The sequence below is a fragment of the Piliocolobus tephrosceles genome, chromosome 16, assembly GCF_002776525.5.
Source record: "Piliocolobus tephrosceles isolate RC106 chromosome 16, ASM277652v3, whole genome shotgun sequence".
Lineage (NCBI taxonomy): Eukaryota > Metazoa > Chordata > Mammalia > Primates > Cercopithecidae > Piliocolobus > Piliocolobus tephrosceles.
In genome coordinates this window covers 49,250,296-49,259,076 of record NC_045449.1, presented here as the reverse complement: position 1 = coordinate 49,259,076, position 8,781 = coordinate 49,250,296, and positions in this window count along the sequence as shown.

The window sequence follows — 8,781 nt, the reverse complement described above, 5'->3', positions numbered from 1 at the left end:
TGGAGTGCAGTGGCGGGATCTCGGCTCACTATAAGCTCTGCCTCCCGGGTTCACACCATTCTCCTGCCTCAGCCTCCCAAGCAGCTGGGATTACAGGCACCTGCCACCACGCCCAGCTAATTTTTGTATTTTTAGTAGAGACAGGGTTTCACCATGTTGATCAGGCTGGTCTCAAACTCCTGACCTCATGATCTGCCCGCCCAAGCCTCCCAAAGTGCTGGGATTACAGGCGTGAGCCACCACCCCGGCCCTTCTTTTTTTATTGCTGAATATTATTCCATGGTATCATCTTGTTTCTCTAGTCACCTGTTGATGGACATCTGGGCTGTTTCCAGTTTGGGCTCATTATCAATAAAGCTGCAATGAGCATTAGAGTACATATCCTTTTCTAGACATAACTTGTCATTTCTCTTGGGTAGATACATAGGAGTGGAATTGTCGAGTCACATGTTAAGTGTATGTTTAGCTTCATAAGAAACCGAGGAGCTGGTTTTCAAAGCAGTTGCATCACGGTACATTCCCTCTTACTTGCTTGGTACTGTCAGGAGTCAGATTTGTGTTCTCTTGGGTAAGACAATGTATTAGTCACAGTTCTCTAGAGGGACAGAACTAATGGAATAGATATATATAAAGGGAAGTTTATTAAGTATTTACTCACATGATCACAAGTTCCCACAATAGGTCATATCGGCAGGCTGAGGAGCAAGGAGAGCCAGTCCAAGTTCCAAAACGGAAGAACTTGGAGTTGCGGGACAGGAAGCATCCAGCATGGGAGAAAGATGTAGGCTGGGAGGCTAAGCCAATCACTCTTTTCACATTTTTCTGCCTGCTCATATTCTAGCTGTGCTGGCAGCTAATTAGATTGTACCCACTCAGATTAAGGGTGGGTCTGCCTTTCCCAGCCCACCGACTCAAATGTTAATCTCCTTTGGCAACACCCTCACAGACACACCCAGGATTGATTCCTTCAATCCAATCAAGTTGACAGTATTAACCATTACAGACGATATCTTCATTAGGCTCAAGGTAGCTCCAATACATCATGGTGAGTGTAAAAAGATATTATACCCATAAATGTCGTTTTTGTCAGGCCTCTGAGCTGAAGCTCAGCCATTATAACCCGTGACCTGCACATACACGTCCAGATGGCCTGCAGGAGCCAAGAAGTCTGGGGCAGCTGAAAAACCACAAAAGAGGTAAAACAGCCAGTTCCTGCCTTAACTGATTAACCAACATTACAACATTCCACCATTTTGACTTGTCCCTGCCCTACCTTAACTGATCAATCGACCTTGTGACACTTTTCTGGACAATGAGTCTTATGATCTCCCCACCATGTACCTTGTGACCCTCTCTTCTGCTAACAGTAGATAACCACCTTTTACTGTAATTTTCCATTACCTACCCAACTCCTATAAAGCAACCCCTTCCCCATCTCTCTTCGCTGACTCTCTTTTCAGACTCAGCCCATTTGCACCCAAGTGAATAAACAGCCTTGTTGTTCACACAAAGCCTGTTGGTCGTCTCTTCACACAGATGCGCTTGACAGTTTTTAGGTGGAAGAAAGGAAGCTCCATCCATAGATGACCTTGTCTTCTGCCCCTAGTAACTTTCCAGGTCCTGTGCCAAGCACAGCCCTTTGGGTCCAGAATTGCTTTCAGGGAGGGAGCTTCAATGGTCTGTGGGTCCACTGATCTTGAGCTGACCTGATTGCACTACGGACCTGCTTAGTCCCCCTTGAGAGGCTCTGGAAGGGAAGGGACCTCGGAGTACTCTATCCAGCCCAAGTCCAGAATCACGAGGCTGGGGTGATGGAAAGAGGGTTGGGCTCCCAGGCTACAGGCAGTGATAGTGATTGCTTATACATCTTGACATGTACAAAAACACAGGCCGAGGCAGTGCGCGGTGGCTCAAGCCTGTAATCCCAGCACTTTGGGAGGCCGAGACGGGCGGATCACGAGGTCAGGAGATCGAGACCATCCTGGCTAACACGGTGAAACCCCGTCTCTACTAAAAATACAAAACTAGCTGGGCGAGGTGGCGGGCGCCTGTAGTCTCAGCTACTCGGGAGGCTGAGGCAGGAGAATGGCCTAAACCCGGGAGGCGGAGCTTGCAGTGAGCTGAGATCCGGCCACTGCACTCCAGTCCAGGCGACAGAGCAAGACTCCGCCTCAAAAAAAAAAAAAAAAAAAAAAAGGGGGGGGGGGGGGGGGGAGGCAGGGGGGGGACTCTGAAAAATGCCTCTTGTTGACTCAAATCCTTCCCCTGCCCCAACCCCAATCCCTAAGCAGTTTCTCTCACCTGTCAGTTCACTCTTTCAAGAAAAAGAAGGGCTTTCAAGGAAAGGAAGACAGGGACTCCCAAGCCCCTTGGTCTCTAAGAAGAGGCTACTGCAGTCCCCAGCCACCTTCAGGTACAGTCATTGTCTTTCCAGAGCAAGGTTGCTACATGTGCAACCTAAAAATGGGTGAAAACGCAGGGGCTCCCCTTGGAGGAAATGATCTGTCTGCCCAAGGATGGTAAAGAAGGGATGAGGCTTGGCAGAGGGGTGTGAAGGACAGCCCAGAGGTGCAATGGTTTGGAAGAGCCTAGGGACAGGGTGACAGGCAAGACTGTGGAGGCTTCCTTCTTCCTCCAGAGCAGCTAATGGGGGCAAAGACTTGGGGGGAACCCAGTGCGTCCAATGCCCCACGTCAGTGTGGGGGACCAATGCCAGAAGCAGATCTGTGACAGTGAGGGAGTCTCCCTGCTCCCTCCTGGGCACAAGAATAAAGACTACATTTCCCAGCATCCCTTGCGGATAGGTGTGGCCGTAAGGCTTATCCTACCCAATGACATGTGAGCAAATCGGTAAGGCGGCCACTTCCCGGCCCTTTTCTGAGATGGGGCTGACTTCGGGGAGACAGCGGGATGTTGGGGGGGATAGAGGGGGAGGGGGAAGAGAAGAGGAGGGGGAGGGGGAAGAGAGAGAGAGAGAGAGGCAGGCTGTGGGCGGGGCCGCGAGGTGCCCGCGCCCCTGAGGACTCCCTGGGGCAGAGCTTTTTTTTCCTTTTCTTTTTTAATTTTGAGACAGAGCCTCTCTCTGTCGCCCAGGCTGGAGTGCACTGTTGCAATCTGGGTGCACTGCAACCTCCACCTACTGAGTTCAAGCGACTGCCTCAGCCTCCCGAGTAGCTGGGATTACAGGCACGCGCCACCACACCCGACTATTAGTAGAGACGAGGTTTCACTGTGTTGGCCAGGCTGGTCTCGAACTCCTGACCTCAGGTGTGAGCCACCTTGCCCGGCCCTTTTTGATTTTTTAAGACCGTGTTTTGCTCTGTCACCCAGGCAATGTCGTGGCTCACTGCAACTTCCACCCCCGGGTTCAAGTGATTCTCCTGCTTTAGCCTCCCGAGTAGCTGGGATTACAGGCGTGCACTACCACGCCTGGCTAATTTTTGTATTTTTAGTAGAGATGGGGTTTCACCGTGTTGGCCAGGCTGGTCTTGAACTCTTGACCTCAGGTGATCCACCCCCTAGGCCTCCTAAAGTGCTAGGATTACAGGTGTGAGCTACCGCACCCAGGTGAGGCAGAGTTTTTCTTTCTTTTTTTTTTTTTTGAGACAGAGTCTCGCTCTGTCTCCCAGGCTGGAGTGCAGTGGCCAGATCTCAGCTCACTGCAAGCTCCGCCTTCTGGGTTCACGCCATTCTGCCTCAGCCTCCCGAGTAGCTGGGACTACAGGCGCCCGCCACCTGGCCTGCCTAGTTTTTTTGTATTTTTTTAGTAGAGACGGGGTTTCACCGGGTTAGCCAGGATGGTCTCGATCTCCTGACCTCGTGATCCGCCCGTCTCGGCCTCCCAAAGTGCTGGGATTACAGGCTTGAGCCACCGCGCCCGGCTGAGGCAGAGTTTTTATGTGAGAGAGAAACAAACTTCTCTCTAGCTTAAGCCACTGTTTCGAATTGTTGTTCCATCCAAACCTAATCTTTTTTATCTTTTTAGACAGAGTCTCACTCTGTCATCCAGACTGGAGTGCAGTGGCGCGATCTCGGCTCACTGCAACCTCTGCCTCCTGGGTTCATGCCATTCTCCTGCCTCAGCCTCCCAAGTAGCTGGGACTACAGGTGCCCGCCACCACGCCTGGCTAATTTTTTGTATTTTTAGTAGAGACAGGGTTTTACCGTGTTAGCCAGGATGGTCTCAATCTCCTGACCTCGTGATCCGCCCACCTCAGCCTCCCAAAGTGCTGGGGTTACAGGTGTGAGCCACCTCGCCCGGCCCCAAACCTAATATTAAATAATCATGGAGCCAAAGGAAGGAGCAAAGGCTAGATGTGTAGGCGGGTCCCAGGTGTTGAAAACGCAGGGCTCCAGGAGTCTGTAGAGAGCTAAAGGCAAGCTCCAAGGCAAGAGCCAGGAGGTGGGGCCACCCTGGGGTGCCAGAAGTCATCTGGTCTGCAGGGTTTTCAGGGCACTAGGAAGAATATAAAGGGTCAGAAGCTGCAGGCAGGTTGGGGAGGGTGCAGAAGGACCAGAAGGGACCAAGAAGAGCCAACTCTGCCACCCTCCCCCCTTCCCTCTCCCACCCAGGCACGGACCCAAGGCCAGCAGAGCTGGAGGCAGGTGTTTAACATGAATCCATTTTTGAGTTCTTATTTCTATCTAGGATGGGAAATTCTGATTGCTGACCTGAGACTGGATTGGCCACTTAAATGCCCACAGCCCTAGAGGAGACCAGAGCCAGCAGTTGTGACCTGAGATACACAGCGTTCTTACCACCTTAGGGCAGAAAGTTCCACCCACTTCATTCAGTCATCCACCCAACAAACATCTACTGAGCATCCACTGTGCCCCCAACCATTCTAGGTGCTGGGGACGGGACAGTAAGCAAAGGACCAAAATCCCTTCCCTGGGGATCGCCTTGCTAATGGGAGAGATGGACACTAAACAGGATACCTAAGAAAAAGGTAACATGGGCAGGGCGCGGTGGCTCACGCCTGTAATCCCAGCACTTTGGGAGGCCGAGGTGGGTGGATTATTTGAGGTCAGGAGCTCAAGACCAGCCTGGCCAACATGGTGAAACCCCGTCACTACTAAAAATACAAAAATAAGCCGGGCATGGTGGTGGGCGCCTGTAATCCCAGCTACTTGGGAGGCTGAGGCAGAACTGCTTGAACCTGGGAGGCAGAGGTTGCTTTCCAGCTTGGGTGACAGAGCGAGACTCCGTCTCAAAAAAATATGTGTGTGTGTGTGTGTGTGTGTGTGTGTGTGTGTGTGTGTATAGTTATGTAGTGGTCAGTACAAAGGAAATAAAGCTGAGAAGGGACAGGAAAGAGTGGTAAATTTCTACTAGGGCAGCTGGGGAAAGCCTCACGAAAAGACAGCATTTCTGTAAGGACTTTTTAAAATGTTAGGAGGGCACAGGAGACCAAACAGCAGTGTGATGGCTCAAGGATGTCAGTAAATAGAATAAATAAATAACAATAAAAATAAGTGGCCAGGTGTGGTGGCTCACGCTTGTGATCCCAGCACTTTGGGAGGCCAAGGCTAGTGGATCAATTGAGCCCAGGAGTCCCAGGCCAGCCTGGGCAACATGGCAAGACCCTCATCTCTACATATATATATATATATATATATATATATATATATATATGTGTGTGTGTATATATGTATATGTATATATATATATGTGTGTGTGTGTATATATATATATATTTTTTTTTTTTTTTTGAGGTAGAGTCCCTCTGTCGCCCAGGTTGGCGTGCAGTGGCACGATCTCAGCTCACTGCAACCTCCACCTCCTGAGTTCAAGCAATTCTCCTGAGTAGCTAGGATTACAGGCATGTGCCACCATGCCCAGATAATTTTCATTTTTTTTGGAAGAGATGGGGTTTCACCATGTTGGCCAGGCTGGTCTCGAACTCCTGACCTCAGGTGATCTGCCCGCCTTGGCCTCCCAAAGTGCTGGGATTACAGGCATGAGCCACCATGCCGGGCCTTACAAATAATTTATTTTTATTTATTTAGTTTTTATTTCATATTCATAAGCCTAATTCTGCAATCCAGCTAGGCATGGAAAGGAACAAGGAAAACATGGAACCCAGAGGGAACTGAGCGAGAGCACAAAGATTCTAGGATACTGTGAGCAAATGGGGTGGAGGGTGCTCTCCTGAGCTACAGAAGGAACGGGCTGGTGGTTAAGATAAAACACAAGTCAGACTCATGAGAGCTGTCCACAGTCAGCAATGCCAATCTTGCTGGTCTTGCCATTCCTGGACCCAAAGCGCTCCATGGCCTCCTCAATATTCATGCCTTCTTTCACCTTGCCAAAGACCACACGCTTGCCATCTGATTTGTTTTTCTAAGACCACCAGAGTGGGCACAAAAGAACCAGCGAGTAGGCAAGGCTAAAAGCAAAACTGCAAATTTATTCTTTGGTCATCTAGCTTCAGGGACTGGAGCTGGTGGGGGGAGCGGAATTTCTAATACAGTCCCGACAAGAGTGGGGGCTGAGAAAGCCCGCCCCTGGAGCATCTGCTGGGAGCGACTTTTCTAGGAGTGGAAGGGCAATAGGCGGGGCACGGGCATGTCGGGGGAGGGGGGGCGCTCCGCAGGTGCCACCAGGTAAATCTTGGTCTCCTCAGATTGACATCACCTGGTGCATGCCTGATTAATCTGCACCTTCCCGGGCGTCAGCTGCATTCTCGCACACACGGGAAGAGTTGGTGGTGAAGAAGAACCCGGAAGTGCACCATCCTGCCTCCGTTCGTCCAAACAGTCCAACCTTTTATTGATAATAGTGATAAAGGGGCGCCATGGTCTGTCTGGCTACTTCCTGCTGTTAAGGGGCGTCATTAAGGTCGGGGCCCATGGTTGGTATTTGGACGTATGGATGAAGAATAAAATAAGGCACAGTATTAGTATAGGAATGAGGAATGGAAGCATTTGTTGGAATATGGGCAAAACCCAGAAGGATGGTCCTGGCAAGGTTGGGGAGTATGAGATAGTTAAGAAAATTTAGTAAGTTTGAGGCGAGTGGGGGAAAGCCAAACTGATTTCCACTGATTGCTTTCGGTAGGGGCCCTTTTTAGCTGGGAATGAGGAACAACTGCGCAAAGTAGTTATTGGCCAGGCAGCAATTAAGAAGTGGAGTTTTTCGTGGAGTGGATGGCTTTCCGCCTACTCCTACTACAGAGATATTGGATGGAAGGCTAGGTCCAGAGAAGGACGGCAAAACAGAATAGGTAGCCTCACTATCGATTAAAAAGTTGTCTTACCCGCTACCAGGAGAGTTACCCGCGGCTCGGCGAGGGTGATGGGGGTCCCCGAGTCTCGGCACCTTCAGTTGTCATTGTCCAGATGTAGGAGCTGGAAGGAGCTCCCAGGATCCTGGGAAAGGGGGTCACGTGGAGACGCAGCACCTGTTCTCAGGGTGGGGCAATCAGACTTCCAGTGTCCTCCCTGCAGGCAAGCAGGGCAGGGGGTTGCTGGTGGACGAGGGTTAGGACATTCACTGGCCTAATGTCCTGATGCCTTGCACTTATAGCAAGGCTGCGTTGGGGCTCGGGGACCCTGCGGACACCTGTTGGCATAGTGTCCTGCCTTGCCGCACTTATACAGCAGGCTCTTTTTGCAGCCTTGGAGTCTGTGGGGTGTGTGCTCTCTGGCCTGGGGTTACAACTGGGCTGTAAAGCCGCTGCTAGGAGCTGTAACTTCTGTTCAAGGCGAGCCTGCCGTCTCCTCTCTGGAGTTATAGACCTTAAAGGCTAATTTAACTAGGTCTTGTATTGGTGTCTGAGGACCATCCTCTACCTTTTGAAGTTTTTTTTTTACGAATGTCAGGAGCTGATTGAGAAATGAAATAAGATGCCAAAATGGTGGCCCCTGTGGGGGAGGCCGGATCTAACCGGGTACATTGGGTTAGAACCTCAGTCAGTTTAGGGTAGAGGTTAGGATAACCTGGAGGTCATGCCAAGTTAAGTCATAGGCCTGACAAAGGTGTCTAAATTCCTTTATGTATATGGTAGGATTAACTGAGAAATCACCTAAACGCTTCTCAATTTTGGAAAGATCGGCCAATGAAAAAGGGACATGTACTCTGACTACCCCCTCCGCCCCAGCCACCTCTCGCAAAGGTGCTAACACTGTAGGAGGGTGTGGGCAGAGATAGGGGACTCAAGACAGCCAGTTGTGGGCCCCGAAGGAGGCATGGGACCGAGTGGATTACTAGTAGATAAGGAGGAGGAAGGAGGAGTCTGGACAGGAAGGGAGGGGGTAGAGAGAAGGAGGAGTAGGACGAGAGCTTAAGGCCCAAAAGCCTTGTATGTAATTAATTTCGGACCACTTGCCTAGCCGCTGGCAGAAATTGCTGAGGTTGATCACGCCACGGTGGAAAGGAAAATTAACCGCTTCCTCCTAAGGTCTTGTTCGAGCTGTAAGGTTTTTAAATTGGCTAGGAGGCACCCTAAGGGGGTGCTCTTTGGAAATTTGGACTGGGGGTTTCCCATTTGTTTCCTCTTTACCGACACAATGGACACAATGGAAATGGAAGTGGATCTCTGCCTGGCTTCAAAGCGTCCTTTGGAACCAGCAGAGACAGACTGGAGGCTCTTGAAGCCAAAGTAGAGATTACCTTCAGGCGGACGTCTCCGTCCTGAACAGGTCTCCCAAGCCACTTGGTGGCTCAAAATGGACCTCGGACCTGCGCGGGATTTTGGCCGAGGGAGGTAAAGAGGAGACAAGGGCACTTACCCCAGAGAGGCCGTGAGAGTGAGGGAAGCGGGTCTCAGGTCCTGGTCC